The sequence below is a fragment of the Callorhinus ursinus genome, unplaced genomic scaffold, assembly GCF_003265705.2.
Source record: "Callorhinus ursinus isolate GAN/ISIS: 27379988/994484 unplaced genomic scaffold, GSC_fseal_2.0 scaffold28, whole genome shotgun sequence".
Lineage (NCBI taxonomy): Eukaryota > Metazoa > Chordata > Mammalia > Carnivora > Otariidae > Callorhinus > Callorhinus ursinus.
Window position 1 is genome coordinate 19,963,913 of NW_027397090.1, and position 15,293 is coordinate 19,979,205.

Below are 15,293 nucleotides of genomic sequence, written 5' to 3' on the forward strand. Positions count from 1 at the left end.
TGGTTTATAGTTTACAGTATACAAGTCTGGCATCTCCTTGGTTAAATTTATTCCTAAGTATTTTATTCTTTTGTTTTTTTTATTATGTTCAGTTAGCCAACATATAGTACATTAGTTTTTGATATAGTGTTCAGTGATTCATTAGTTGTGTATAACACCCAGTGCTCATCACATGCCCTTCTTAATACCCGTCACGCGGGTTACCCCATCCCTTCACCCCTCTCCCTTCTGTAACCCTCAGTTTATTTACCCGAGTCCAGAGTCTCTCATGGTTTGTCTCCCTCTCTGATTTCTTCCCATTCACTTTTCCCTCCCTTCCCCTGTGGTCCTCTGCCCTATTCCTTTTGTTCCACATCTGAGTAAAACCATATGATAATTGTCTTTCTCTGCTTGACTTATTTCACTTAGCATAATCCCCTCCAGTTCCATCCATGTTGATGCAAATGGTAGGTATTCATCTTTTCTGATGGTTCAGTAATATTCCATTATATTCTTTTAGATGCTGTTGTAAGTAGATGATTTTTCTAAATTTTATTTTCTGATTGGTCACTGCTAGGTTATAGGAAACAACTGATTTTTGCGCTGATCTAATATCTTGCAACTTTGCTGAAATTGTTAATTAGCTCAGATAGTGTTTTGTGAGTTCTTTAGGCTTTTCTATATATAGGATCATGTCACCTGCAAACAGAGAACTGTACTTCTTCATTTCCAATTTGGATGTGTTTTATGTCTTTTTCTTGCCTACTCTGGCTAGAACTCCCAGTACAATGCTGAATAGGAGAGGCAAAAGCAAGCATCCATCCATCCTTTCACCACTGAATATAATGTTAGCTGTGGGTTTTTTGTACTCTTTTTATTTTTTTAAAGATTTTATTTATTTATTTGACAGAAAGAGACACAGTGAGAGAGAGAGCACAAGCAGGGGGAGTGGGAGAGAGAGAGAAGCAGGCTTCCCGCTGAGCAGGGAGCCCGATGCGGGGCTCAATCCCAGGACCCTGGGATTATGACCTGAGCTGAAGGCAGACACTTAACGACTGAGCCACCGAGGCGCCCCTTTTGTACTCTTTATCTTATTTAGGACCTGACCTTCAGTTCCTACTTAGATTATCTTTTTCCTATATGTGTGTCTGTGTTTTACATATATGTATGTGTATATTTTATATATATAAAAGAATGATAGATTTCATTAAATTTTTTGTATCAACAGACAATCATGTCTTTATTTTTCATTTTTAACAGTTTTTATTTAAAGTCATATATATGATTACTTTATTTCTGCATCCTCTCAATTATTTCTTCCTTATATTTGCCCTTTTCCTTTTCTACATGGCGAGATTTGGCTTTACCTTCAAGGATCTTTTTGTGGTCTTTGTCTAGTTTTAATCTAGTGGTAACCACCTTGTGAGGGTGAATGCCCACATGGATGGTTGTGCCATTGGCCTTCTCTCACTGTACTTGTTCAACGTAGCTGATGTATTTCTTCCTGTAAACTTGGACTACTTTGCCAGTTTGCTGACCTTTGTAGTGTCCTCACGCAATCTGTACTTTATCATCCTTTCAGATGGGCATGGATCAAATGTCGTACTTTGTCTCAGCTCTTTGGAAGAGGGGAAGACATAGTCTTGCATTGAGATGCCTGTTACGGTGCTTGCTCTGGTCAGAAGTCAGAAAAGGATTGGAATTCATTTTGGCTGTGCCAGCTGGCACTTCAGCAATTAGCCACAAAAGACATGGAAAAGCCATGTTTATTTTTTCCTTCATTCTATTAATGTCATATGTTATACTGATTAATTTTCATATCTTGAAACATCTTTCCATTCCTGTGATAAATCTCAATTCATCATGATGGATAATCCTCTTAATATGCTGCTAGATTTGGTTAGCAAGTATCTTTTTGAGGATATTTGCATCTGTGTGTGAGAAATAGGGAAATAATATCTATGTTTCCTGTGATATCTTTATGTGGCTTTGATGCCAGTGTAATATTGACATCATGGAATGTTCCCTCTTCTTTGATTTTTTGGAAGAGTTTGAGGATTGGTGATAATTCCATAAATGTTTGGTAGAATTCATTAGTAAAGCCCTTTAGTTCTGAGCTTTTCTTTGTTGGGGGTTTTTGATTACAGATTGCATCCCTTCACTTGATATAGGTCTGTTTAGATTTTCTATTTCTTTGGGTCAGTTTTGGTATTCTTTTTCTAGGAAGTTATTGATGTCATCTAAGTTATACAATTTGTTGGCATAAAACGGTTCATAGGATTCTCCTAAAATCCTTTTTCTTTCTGGAAGGTAAGTGGCAATGTCTCCATATTCATTTCTGAACTTATTAATTTGAGCCTTGTCTCTTTTTCTTGGTCCATCTAGCTAAAGGATTGCCACTTCTTTTTATCTTTTATAACATTTCTTGTTGAGCAGACCTACTAGTGATGAACTTCTTTAGTTTTTCTTTATGTGAATATGTCTCAGTTTCCCTTAAAAAATTCTGGTAAAATACACATAAAATATACAATTTTAACCATTTTTAAAAGCACAAGTCAGTGGCATTAAGTATATTTACATTGCTGTGCTACTGTTACCACTATCATCCACAGAACTTTTTTCTTGCAAAACTGAAAATCTGTAATTATTGAACAATAATTCCACATTTCCCCCACCCCCAAAGCCCCAGCACACACCATTCTATTTTTTGTATCTATGAATTTAATTACTCAATGTACTTTATATTGAGTGGAATCATATTTGTATATGTCCTTTTGCAACTGACTTACTTTACTTAGCATAATGCCTTGAGGTTAATCCATGTTGTAGCATGTGCCAGAATTCCCCTTTTTAAAAAGAAGAATATTAACTCGCATGTATATACCATATTTTATTTATCAATTCATCCATCAGTGGACACTTGGGTTTCTTTCACCTTTTGGCTATAGCAAATAACTCTGCTATGAACATGAGTGAAAAAATGATTCTTCATGTCTCTAATTTCAATTATTTTGGGTATATAATGGGAAGTAGAATTAAGGGATAATATGGAAATTCTATTTTTAATTTTTTGAGGAACCACCACACTATTTTTCATAGTGTGTGCCCCATTTTACATTCCCACCAACAGTGCACAGGTTTTTCAGTTTCTCTGTCTTTGCCAATACTTGGTATTTGCTTGTTATTTTTTTTTTTTTATGGTAGCCATCTAGTGGGTATGAGGTATTTTGTAGCTTTGATTTGCATTCCTCCAGTAACTACTGATGTTGAGCATCTTCTCAGGTGCTTATTGATCATATATGTATCTTTTTTGGAGAAAGTTTGTTGAAATCGTTAGCTCAAATTTTAAAGGTTTTTTTCATGTTGTTGAGACGTAGCCGTTCTTTATATATACTGTTATTAAGTCTTTATCAGATATTTGACTTGCAAACATTTTCTCCCATTCAGCAGGTTTCCTTTTCACTGTGCTTATTGTATTCTTTGATGAAGTTTTTAATTCTGATTGATGCAGTTTATCTATTTCTTTTATTGTTTCCACTTTTGTGTTATATCCAAGAAGTGATTGATAAGTCCCACATCATGAAGTTTTTTCCCCAACATTTTCTTCTAAGAGTTTTATAGTTACAGTTCTCACATTTAAGTTCTTTGATCCATTTTGAGTTAATTTTTATGTGGTATAAGGTAACCGTCCAACTTCATTCTTTTGACTCTGATATTCATACAATTCCTGATTGTATGGTCTTGGCACTCTTGTTAAAAGTCATTTGGTTAGTATAATACTCTCTAGCTCCATCCATGTCACAACAAATGGCAAGATTTCCTTATTTTTTATGTCTAATATTCCTGTGTATGTGTGTGTGTGTATAAATATATACCAACATCTTCTATATCCATTCATCAGTCGAGGGACATTTGGGCTTTTTCCATAATTTGGCTGTTGTTGAGAATGCTGCAGTAAACATCAGGGGGCATGATCCCTTTGAATTTGTATTTTTGTAGTCTTTGGTTAAGTAGTAGTAGTTGCATGTAAGTGTCCAACTGCTAAATTCTACACCTGAAACTAATATTACACTGAAGTAACTGGAATTTAAATTAAAACTTTAAAAAAATTTGGTGGTATATGTAAGGATTTATTTCTGGGTTTCTATTCTATTTCATTGTCTATATGCCTGTGTTTATGCCAGTACTATGATATTTTAACCACTACAGTTTTGTAGTAAGTTTGAAATAAAAAAGTTTGAAACCTCAAACTTTGTTTCTTTTCAAGGTCATTTGGTTTTGACAGTTTAAGTCTATTAAATGCCATATGAATTTTTGGGTGGATTTTTCTCTTTCTGAAAAAATTGGAATGTTGAAAGAGATTGCATTTAATCTGTACAGTGTTGAAAGAGATTGCATTTAGTAGGCAATACTGACATATTACGAATGTTACATCAATCTGTGAACACAGGATGCCTTTATGTTTATCGTTTTTTCAAGCCCAGCTAGTATATTCATAATTGTTATTCTGAACTGTAGTTCCAACATCTTATATCCATACTGGTTATGTCCCTGGCAGTCAGTACTGCCTCTTATTCTCTTTTTTGAGGTGAGTTTTTCTGTCTTGTCATTCTGTCCAAAGACTCAGTGAAGGAGAGAACAAAATACTAAAATGGCAACAATGACCCCAGAGAAATATACAAGAAACAAATCAGAAGAGACCCGAAACCCCTCCCCCCCCAAAAATATATATATATATAAAATCAGACAGGTGAACAGAATAGAGCAATACACTGGATCCTCTGTGTATTTTGGTCCATTTGTTAGAAAACTAGATCCCAAAATTGTAAAGGAAAACATATATGTACAAAAATTTAAATACAATAAAAGAATAGAATGTAACTGCAAAAATGAAAATTAAGAGAAAAAAGAAGGAATATAAACAGGTGAACAGAACAGGGCAATACATTATGTCCTGAGTGTATTTTGGTCAGTTTATTAGAAGATACTGTATCTCAAAATTGTAAAGAAAGAAAAACTTAAATATATATATATATATATATATATATATATATATACACATATATACATATATACAAAAATAAAATTAAATACATTGAAAGGATAGATTGTAACTGTAAAGATGAAAATTAACAAAGACTTTAACAAAACAAAAAGGAAAAGATAAAAGGAGACTATGATCAGACAGGTGAAGAAAACAGAGCCATACACTAGAAACACACATATATATACACACACAATATAAATCATATACAATGAAAGGATAGAATGTAACTGTAACAATGAAAATTAAAGATTTTTTAAAAAGTTGATAAAATAAGTTGGTTGAAAAAGGAAAGAGAAAATTAAAATTGAAAGATTAAAGAACTATTGGGGCGTCTTGGTGATAAGTTGATTATGTGTCTGTCTTTGGCTCAGGTCATGATCCCTGGAGTCCTGGGATTGAGCCCTGCATCTTGCTCCCTGTTCAGTGGGGAGCCTGCTTCTCCCTCTCTCTCTGCCTGACACTCCTCTTATTTGTGCTCTGTGTCTCTTGTCAAATGAATAAAATCTTGGGGAAAAAAAAAGAATCATGGGGAAAAACCATGAGTTCTATATGCTATATTTCTCTAGTGCTGAAGTTTTGCAGTTCTCAGTGATCGGTAAACTTGGTTTTAGCTGGATGTTCTTGCTGATCTGGGGGAGGGGCCTGTTGCGTTGATTTTCTTGTGTTTTTCCTGGGCAGAATTGCACCGCCCTTGCCAGGGGGCCAGGCTAAGTAATCTGTTCCAGATTGCTCTATATGGCTTTTGTTCTCTGAAGGCTTTCCACTCCGCTTTAGAGGATGAGAATGAAAATGGCGACCTCCCAATCTCCAGCCCTGGAACCAAAAGCTCGGGGCCCCACTCCTTAGTGCACCCTCAGGAAAAAGATCACTCCTGTCTCCCTGGTCTCTGTCTGCACTCTGTGCTAACTCAGCCTGTGACTGAGTATATCTCAGGTACACGACCCCATTTCAAGTCTCCAAACCCTGCAGACTCCTGCGGTGCATACCTGCACCACTCCTCCCAGGGAAGGAAGGGGGTTCTCGCTGGTTCTGCTGCTTGTTGGGCCCCTGCTCAGAGAGCAGTTGCCTGACCGTGCCTTGGTTCGCAGTTTATGGCAACCCCAAGCTGAGAGCCCACTCCTGGGCTCACTGATTGCAGCCGGCTTTCCCCGCTCTGATGCCTGAGAACTCTGCCACATCCAGGCTCCCCCGATCTTCCTATGACCCTGAGGATCCTGACACCACACTCTCCCACTTAGGATTCTGCCCTGCTTCACCACCTGAGTGCCTTTCAGGCAGGGATGTCCCTCACCGGAACTGACTTCTAAAAGTTCTGATTTTGTTTTCTGCTGCTATATCATTTTCTGATAGCTGGCTGACAGGGGCTCCCTCTCCCCATGGTTTATCTTCCGATATATCACCTCAGAGTCACTTCTCCGCACCTCCTACCTTGCAGAAAGTGGTCACTTTTCTATTTGTAGAGTTGCAGCTATTCTCTTCTTGGATATCTGCTTGAGTTTGCAGGTGTTCAGAATGATTTGATAGCTATTTAGCTGAGTTCCTGGGACCAGACGAAACTAAGGTCTCCTACTCCTCTGCCATCTTGGACTCTCTGTCCCGTAGGTTGACTTTTAGTTTTGTTGACTGTTTCCTTTGCTGTGCAAAAGTTTCTTATCCTGATGAAGTCCCAATAGTTCATTTTTGCCTTTGTTTCCCTTGCCTTTGGAGACATGTCTAGCAAGAAGTTGCTGTGGCCGAGGTCACAGAGATTGCTGCCTGTGTTCTCGTCTAGGATTTTGATGGATTTCTGTCTTAGAGTTAGGTCTTTCATCCATTTTGAGTTTTATTTTTGTGTATGGTAAGAAAATGGTAGTTTCATTCTTTGGCATGGTGTAAGAAAATGGTATAGTTGCATTCTTCTGGATGTCCAATTTTCCAAACATCATTTGTTGAAGAGACTTTTTTTCCGTTGGATATTCTTTCCTGCTTTGTTGAAGATTAGTTGACCATAGAGTTGAGGGTCCAATTCTGAGTTCTTTGTTCTGTTCCATTGATTTATGTGTTGTTTTTGTGCCAGTGCCATACTGTCTTGATTACAGCCTTGTAGTACAGCTCAAAGTCTGGAATTGTGATGCCTCCAGCTTTGGTTTTCCTTTTCAACATTACTTAGGCTATTTAGGGTGTTTTCTGGTTCCATACAAATTTTAGAATTGTTCATTGCAGATTTGTGAAAAATGCTGGTGACTTTTTTAATTTTTTTATTGTTATGTTAATCACCATATATTACATCATTAGTTTTTGATGCAGTGTTCCATGATTCATTGTTTGTTCATAACACCCAGTGCACCATGCAAAACGTGCCCTCCTCAATACCCATCACCAGGCTAACCCATCCCCCCACCCCCCTACCCTCTAGAACCCTCAGTTTGTTTTTCAGAGTCCATCATCTCTCATGGTTCGTCTCCCCCTCTGACATACTCCCCTTTTCTTCCTCTCCTGTTATCTTCTTCTTTTCCTTTTTTCTTAAAATATGTTGCGTTATTTGTTTCAGAAGGACAGATCTGTGATTCAACAGTCTTGCACAATTCACAGCGCTCACCGTAGCACATACCCTCCCCAATGTCTATCACCCAGCCATCCCATCCCTCCCACCCCAACCACTCCAGTAACACTCAGTTTGTTTCCTGAGATTAAGAATTCCTCATATCAGTGAGGTCATGTGATACATGTCTTTCTCTGATTGACTTATTTCACTCAGCATAACACCCTCCAGTTCCATCCACGTCGTTGCAAATGGCAAGATCTCATTCCTTTTGATGGCTGCATAATATTCCATTGTGTATATATACCACAACTTCTTTATCCATTCATCTGTCGATGGGCATCTTGGCTCTTTCCACAGTTTGGCTACTGTGGACATTGCTGCTATAAACATTGGGGTACACGTACCCCTTCGGGTCCCTACATTTGTATCTTTGTGGTAAATACCCAGTAGTGCAATTGCTGGATCGAACGGTAGCTCTAATTTCAACTGTTTGAGGAACCTCCATACTGTTTTCCAGAGTGGCTGCACCAGCTTGCATTCCCACCAACAGTGTAGGAGGGTTCCCCTTTCTCCACATCCCCGCCAACATCTGTCGTTCCCTGACTTGTTAATTTTAGCCATTCTGACGGGTATGAGGTGGTATCTCATTGAGGTTTTGATTTGGATTTCCCTGATGCCGAGTGATGTTGAGCACTTTTTCATGTGCCTGTTGGCCATTTGGATGTCTTCTTTGGAGAAATGTCTGTTCATGTCTTCTGCCCATTTCTTGATTGGATTATTTGTTCTTTGGGTGTTGAGTTTGATAAGTTCTTTATATATTTTGGATACTAGCCCTTTATCTGATATGTCGTTTGCAAATATTTTCTCCCATTCTGTCGGTTGTCTTTTGGTTTTGTGGAGTGTTTCTTTTGCTGTGCAAAAGCTTTTTATCTTGATGAAATCCCAATAGTTCTTTTTTGCCCTGGCTTCCTGTGCCTTTGGCGATGTTTCTAGGAAGAAGTTGCTGCGGCTAAGGTCGAAAACGTTGCTACCTGTGTTCTCCTTTAGGATTTGGATGGACTCCTGTCTCACGTTTAGGTCTTTCAACCATTTGGAGTCTATTTTTGTGTGTGGTGTAAGGAAATGGTCCAGTTTCATTTTTCTGCATGTGGCTGTCCAATTTTCCCAACACCATTTGTTGAAGAGACTGTCTTTTTGCAATTGGACATTCTTTCCTGCTTTGTCAAAAATAAGTTGACTATAGAGTTGAGGGTCCATTTCTGGGCTCTCGATTCTGTTCCATTGATCTGTGTGTCTGTTTTTGTGCCAGTACCATACTGTCTTGATGATGACAGCTTTGTAATACAGCTGGAAGTCCGGAATTGTGATGCCGCCAGCTTTGCTTTTCTTTTTCAGTATTCCTCTGGCTATTCGGGGTCTCTTCTGGTTCCATACAAATTTTAGGATTATTTGTTCCATTTCTTTGAAAAAAGTGGATGGTATTTTGATGGGGATTGCATTGAATGTGTAGATTGCTCTAGGTAGCATTGACATCTTCACAATGTTTGTTCTTCCAATCCATGAGCATGGAACGTTTTTCCATTTCTTTGTGTCTTCTTCAATTTCTTTCATGAGTATTTTATAGTTTTCTGAGTACAGATCCTTTGCCTCTTTGGTTAGATTTATTCCTAGGTATCTAATGGTTTTGGGTGCAATTGTAAATGGGATAGACTCCTTGATTTGTCTCTCTTCTGTCTTGTTGTTGGTGTATAGGAATGCCACTGATTTCTGTGCATTGATTTTATATCCTGCTACTTTACTGAATTCCTGTATGAGTTCTAGCAGTTTTGGGGTGGAGTCTTTTGGGTTTTCCACGTACAGTATCATATCATCTGCAAAGAGTGAGAGTTTGACTTCCTCTTTGCCGATTTGGATGCCTTTGATTTCTTTTTGTTGTCTGATTGCTGTGGCTAGGACTTCTAATACTATGTTGAATAGCAGTGGTGAGAGTGGACATCCCTGCCGCGTTCCTGACCTTAGGGGAAAGGCTCTCAGCCTTTCCCCATTGAGAATGATACTCGCTGTAGGTTTTTCATAGATGGCTTTTATGATATTGAGGTATGTACCCTCTATCCCTATACTCTGAAGAGTTTTGATCAAGAAAGGATGTTGTACTTTGTCAAATGCTTTTTCTGCATCTATTGAGAAGATCATATGATTCTTGTTCTTTCTTTTGTTAATGTATTGTATCACGTTGATTGATTTGCGGATGTTGAACCAGCCTTGCAGCCCAGGAATAAATCCCACTTGGTCATGGTGAATAATCCTTTTAATGTACTGTTGGATCCTATTGGCTAGTATTTTGGTGAGAATTTTTGCATCCATGTTCATCAAGGATATTGGTCTGTAATTCTCTTTTTTGATGGGGTCTTTGTCTGGTTTTGGGATCAAGGTAATGCTGGCCTCATAAAATGAGTTTGGAAGTTTCCCTTCCATTTCTATTTTTTGGAACAGTTTCAGGAGAATAGGTATTAATTCTTCTTGAAATGTCTGATAGAATTCCCCTGGGAAGCCGTCTGGCCCTGGGCTTTTGTTTCTTGGGAGATTTTTGATGACTGTTTCAATTTCCTTAGTGGTTATAGGTCTGTTCAGGTTTTCTATTTCTTCCTGGTTCAATTTTGGTAGTTGATACATCTCTAGGAATGCACCCATTTTTTCCAGGTTCTCTAATTTGCTGGCATAGAGTTGCTCATAATATGTTCTTATAATTGTTTGTATTTCTTTGGTGTTGGTTGTGATCTCTCCTCTTTCATTCATGATTTTGTTGATTTGGGTCCTTTCTCTTTTCTTTTTGATCAGTCTGGCCAGGGGTTTATCAATCTTGTTAATTCTTTCAAAGAACCAGCTCCTAGTTTCGTTGATCTGTTCTACTGTTCTTTTGGTTTCTAGTTCATTGATTTCTGCTCTGATCTTTATGATTTCTCTTCTCCTGCTGGGTTTAGGCTTTATTTGCTGTTCTTTTTCCAGCTCCTTTAGGTGTAGGGTTAGGTTGTGTATTTGAGACCTTTCTTGTTTCTTGAGAAAGGCTTGTATTGCTATATACTTTCCTCTCAGGACTGCCTTTGCTGTATCCCAAAGATTTTGAACAGTTGTGTTTTCATTTTCATTGGTTTCCATGAATTTTTTTAATTCTTCTTTAATTTCTTGGTTGACCCATTCATTCTTTAGTAGGATGCTCTTTAGCCTCCATGTATTTGAGTTCTTTCCGACTTTCCTCTTGTGGTTGAGTTCTAGTTTCAAAGCATTGTGGTCTGAAAATATGCAGGGAATGATCCCAATCTTTTGGTACCGATTGAGACCTGATTTGTGACCTAGGATGTGATCAATTCTGGAGAATGTTCCATGGGCACTAGAGAAGAATGTGTATTCCGTTGCTTTGGGATGGAATGTTCTGAATATGTCTGTGAAGTCCATTTGGTCCAGTGTGTCATTTAAAGTCTTTATTTCCTTGTTGATCTTTTGCTTAGATGATCTGTCCATTTCAGTCAGGGGGGTGTTAAAGTCCCCCACTATTATTGTATTGTTGTCAATGTGTTTCTTTGCTTTTGTTATTAATTGCCTTATATAATTGGCTGCTCCCATGTTCGGGGCATAGATATTTACAATTGTTAGATCTTCTTGTTGGATAGACCCTTTAAGTAGGATATAGTGTCCTTCCTCATCTCTTATTACAGTCTTTGTTTTAAAATCTAGTTTGTCTGATATAAGGATTGCCACCCCAGCTTTCTTTTGGTGTCCATTAGCATGGTAAATGGTTTTCCACCCCCTCACTTTCAATCTGGGGGTGTCTTTGGGTCTAAAATGAGTCTCTTGCAGACAGCATATTGATGGGTCTTGTTTTTTAATCCAATCTGATAGCCTGTGTCTTTTGATTGGGGCATTGAGCCCATTTACATTCAGGGTAACTAGTGAAAGGTATGAATTTAGTGCCATTGTATTACCTGTAAGGTGACTGTTAACTGTCTGTTGTCTGTGTTCGTTTCTGCTCTTTGCTGCTTTTAGGTTCTCTCTTTGCTTGGAGGACCCCTCTCAATATTTCTTGGAGGGCTGGTTTCGTGTTTGCAAATTCCTTTAGTTTTTGTTTGTTCTGGAAGCTTTTTATCTCTCCTTCTATTTTCAGTGATAGCCTAGCTGGATATAGTATTCTTGGCTGCATATATTTCTCGTTTAGTGCTCTGAAGATATCTTGCCAGTCCTTTCTGGCCTGCCAGGTCTCTGTGGATAGGTCTGTTGCCAATCTAATGTTTCTACCATTGTAGGTTACATATCTCTTCTCCCGAGCTGCTTTCAGGATTTTCTCTTTGTCTCTGAGACTCGTAAGTTTTACTATTAGATGTCGGGGTGTTGACCTGTTTTTATTGATTTTGAGAGGGGTTCTCTGTGCCTCCTGGATTTTAATGCCTGTTTCCTTCCTCACATTAGGGAAGTTTTCTGCTATAATTTGCTCCAATATACCTTCTGCCCCCCTCTCTCTCTTCTTCTTCTTCTGGGATCCCAATTATTCTAATGTTGTTTCGTCTTATCGTATCACTTATCTCTCGAATTCTGCCCTCGTGATCCTGTAGTTGTTTCCCTCTCTTTTTCTCAGCCTCTTTATTTTCCATCATTTGGTCTTCTATATTGCTGATTCTCTCTTCTGCCTCATTTATCCTAGCAGTTAGTGCCCCCATTTTTGATTGCACCTCATCAATAGCCTTTTTGATTTCGATTTGGTTAGATTTTAGTTCTTTTATTTCTCCAGAAAGGGTTTCTCTAATAACTTCCACGCTTTTTTCAAGCCCAGCTAGTATCTTTAAAGTCATGATTCTGAACTCTAGGTCCGACATCACACTAATGTCTGTATTGAGTAGGTCCCTGGCTGAAGGTACTACCTCTTGTTCTTTTTGCTGAGGTGATTTCTTTCGTCTTGTCATTTTGTCCAGAGGAGAATAGATGAATGAGAGAACGAAATGCTAACAGGTTTACAACGTCCCCAGCAAATATACTGTATACAAATCAGAAAAGACCTGAAACCAGGGGAAAAGAAAGGGAAAGAAAGAAAAAAGAAAGAGAAAAAAGAAAAAAAAAGATAAAAACAAAAACAAAACAATACAAAAAAAGCAGAATATGATCAAATATGATCAGGCTAGTGCATAGATCAGTGCCACACACTAGATTTTGGGCGTATTTTGGTCTGTTAGAAAAAAGTGCCTCCTAAAATTTTAAAGGAAGAAAGACATATATGTACAAAATAAGGGTTGATACAATGAAGGGATGGAAGATGACTGTAAAGATGAAAGTTATAAAAGGTTTTATAAAAGGACTTGGTAAGATAAGTTGTTTGAAAAAAGAAAGAAGATTTAAGAAAAGAAAAAAAAAGGAAAAAGGGAGAGAATGTGATAAGGCAGGAGACTAGAACAAAGCCATACACTAGTGATTTAGGGTGTATTTTGATCTGTTAGAAGAAACTGTACCTCAAAATTTTAAAGAGAGAACAACTTATATATATATGCCAAAAATAAGGGTAACTACTATGAAGGGATAAAATATGACTCTAAAAATGAAAAATGAAAAAAATTTTTTTTAAAGGGATTGATAAGATGTTGGTTAAAAAAGGGAAAAAGAAAAATAAAAAAAAAATAAAAAAAAAATAAATTTTATTAAAAAAAAAAATAATGGAAAAAAAAAAAAAAAAAAAGCCATGAATCTATGTGCAGTATTCCCCTAGCGCTGGAGTTCTCCCGTTCTCCTTGATCAATCAACTTGGTCTTGGCTTGCTGGCTGTTTGTGCTGATCTTCTGGGGGAGGGGCCTGTTGCTGTGGTTTCCAAATGTCTTTGCCGGAGGCGGAATTGCCCCGCCCTTGTCGGTCCGGGCTAAGGAAGCTGCTCCGATTTGCTCTCAGGAGCTTTTGTTCCCTGCAAGCTCTCTGTACAGCCTTGGAGGACCAGGGCAGAAATGGTGGCCTCCCAATCTCCACCCGGAGGAGCCGAGAACTCGGGGCCCCGCTCCTCAGTGTGCCCCCAGAGAAAAGCAGTCACTTCCGTGTCCCCGGTCTCTGGCCGCACTCCGTGCTCACCCGGCCTGTGACCGAGCGTTGCTATCTCTGTCACCCGACCCCGCGCAGAGTCTCCAAACCCAGCAGATCCCTGCAGTGCGTTCCCGCACCGCTCCTCCCCGGGAAGGAAGGGGAGTCTCCCCGGATCTGCCGCTTGTTGGGTCCCTGCTGGGGGAGCCGTGCCCCGACTGGGCCGCAGATCACAGTTTATGGCCACCCCGAGCTGAGAGCCCGCGACTCTGCTCCGTCTCTGCAGCCAGCTTCCCCGCTCTGATACCTGGGAGCTCTGGCGCACTCAGGCACCCCCGGTCTCTCTGTGACCCCGAGGGTCCTGAGACCACACTGTCCCGGGAGGATTCCACCCCCCGCTTAGCCACTGCAGCGACGTCCCTCAGCGGAGCCGACTTCTAAAAGGTCCGATTTTGTGCTCCGCGGCTCTAGCACTTGCCAGAAGCGGCCGGCGGAGGCCCCTCCCCCGCCGTCTATCCTCCCGAATATCGCCTCGGATTCACTTCTCCGCAGGTCCTACCTTCCAGAAAGTGGTCGCTTCTCTGTTCAGAGAGTTGTTGCTACTTTCCTGTTCGATCTCCTGTTGAGTTCGTAGGTGTTCAGAATGGTTTGATCCCTATTCAGCTGAATTCCTGAGACCAGACGAAATCTAGGTCTCCTACTCCTCCGCCATCTTGCTCTGCTGGTGACTTTTTGATACGGATTGCATTGAATGTGTAGATTGTGTTGGGTAGCACAGACATTTTAACAATACTTGTTCTTCCAATCCATGAGCGTGGATTTCTGTGTGTCTTCCTCAATTTCTTTCATAAGTGTTCTGTAGTGTTCAGAGTACACATTCTTTCCTCTTTGGTTAGGTTTATTCCTAGGTCTCTTATGGTTTTTGGTGCAGTTGTTAATGGGATCGATTCCTTGATTTCTTTTTCTGTGGCTTTGTCGTTGGTGTATAGAAATGAAGCTCACTTTTGTCCATTGATTTTTATATCCTGCCACTTTGCTGAATTCCTGTATTAGTTCTAGCAAATTTTTTGTGGAGTCATTCGGGTTTTCTACGTAGAGTATCTTGTCATCTGTGAAGAGTGAAAGTTTGACTTCTTTGCTGATTTGGATGCCTTTTATTTCTTTTTTGTTGTCTGACTGCTGAGGCTGGTATATCCAGTACTATGTTGAACAACAGTGGTGGGAGTGGACAACCCTGTCATGTTCCTGACCTTAGGGGAAAAGCTCTTCAGTTTTTCCTGTTGAAGATGATAGGCACTATGGGTCTTCATATATAGCTTTTTTGATATTGAGATATGTTCCTTCTATTCCTACACTGTGGAGAATTTTTATCAAGAAAGGATGCTATATTTTGTCAAATGATTTTTTTCTGCATCTATTGAGAGGATCATATGGTTCTTGTCCTTTCTTTTATTAATGTGGTGTATCAGATTGATTTGTGAATGTTGAACCACCCTTGCAGCCCAGGCATAAATCCCACTTGGTTGTGGTGAATAATCCTTTTAGTGTACTGTTGGATCCTATTGAATAGTATCTTGGTGGGTATTTTGACATCCATGTTCAGCAGGGATATTGGTTTGTAATTCTTTTTGTTGGAGTCTTTTGTCTGGTTTTGGGACCAAGGTAATGAGTTTGAAAGTTTTCCTTCCACTTCTGTTT

The 15,293-nt window shown here is 39.2% G+C and overlaps 1 pseudogene; it reads right to left on the reverse strand.

Annotated features, from left to right (window-relative positions):
- Positions 1–1,024: 1,024 nt before the first annotated feature.
- LOC141370219 (ribosomal protein uL24-like pseudogene) lies at positions 1,025–4,651 on the reverse strand (annotated as a pseudogene).
- Positions 4,652–15,293: the final 10,642 nt, after the last annotated feature.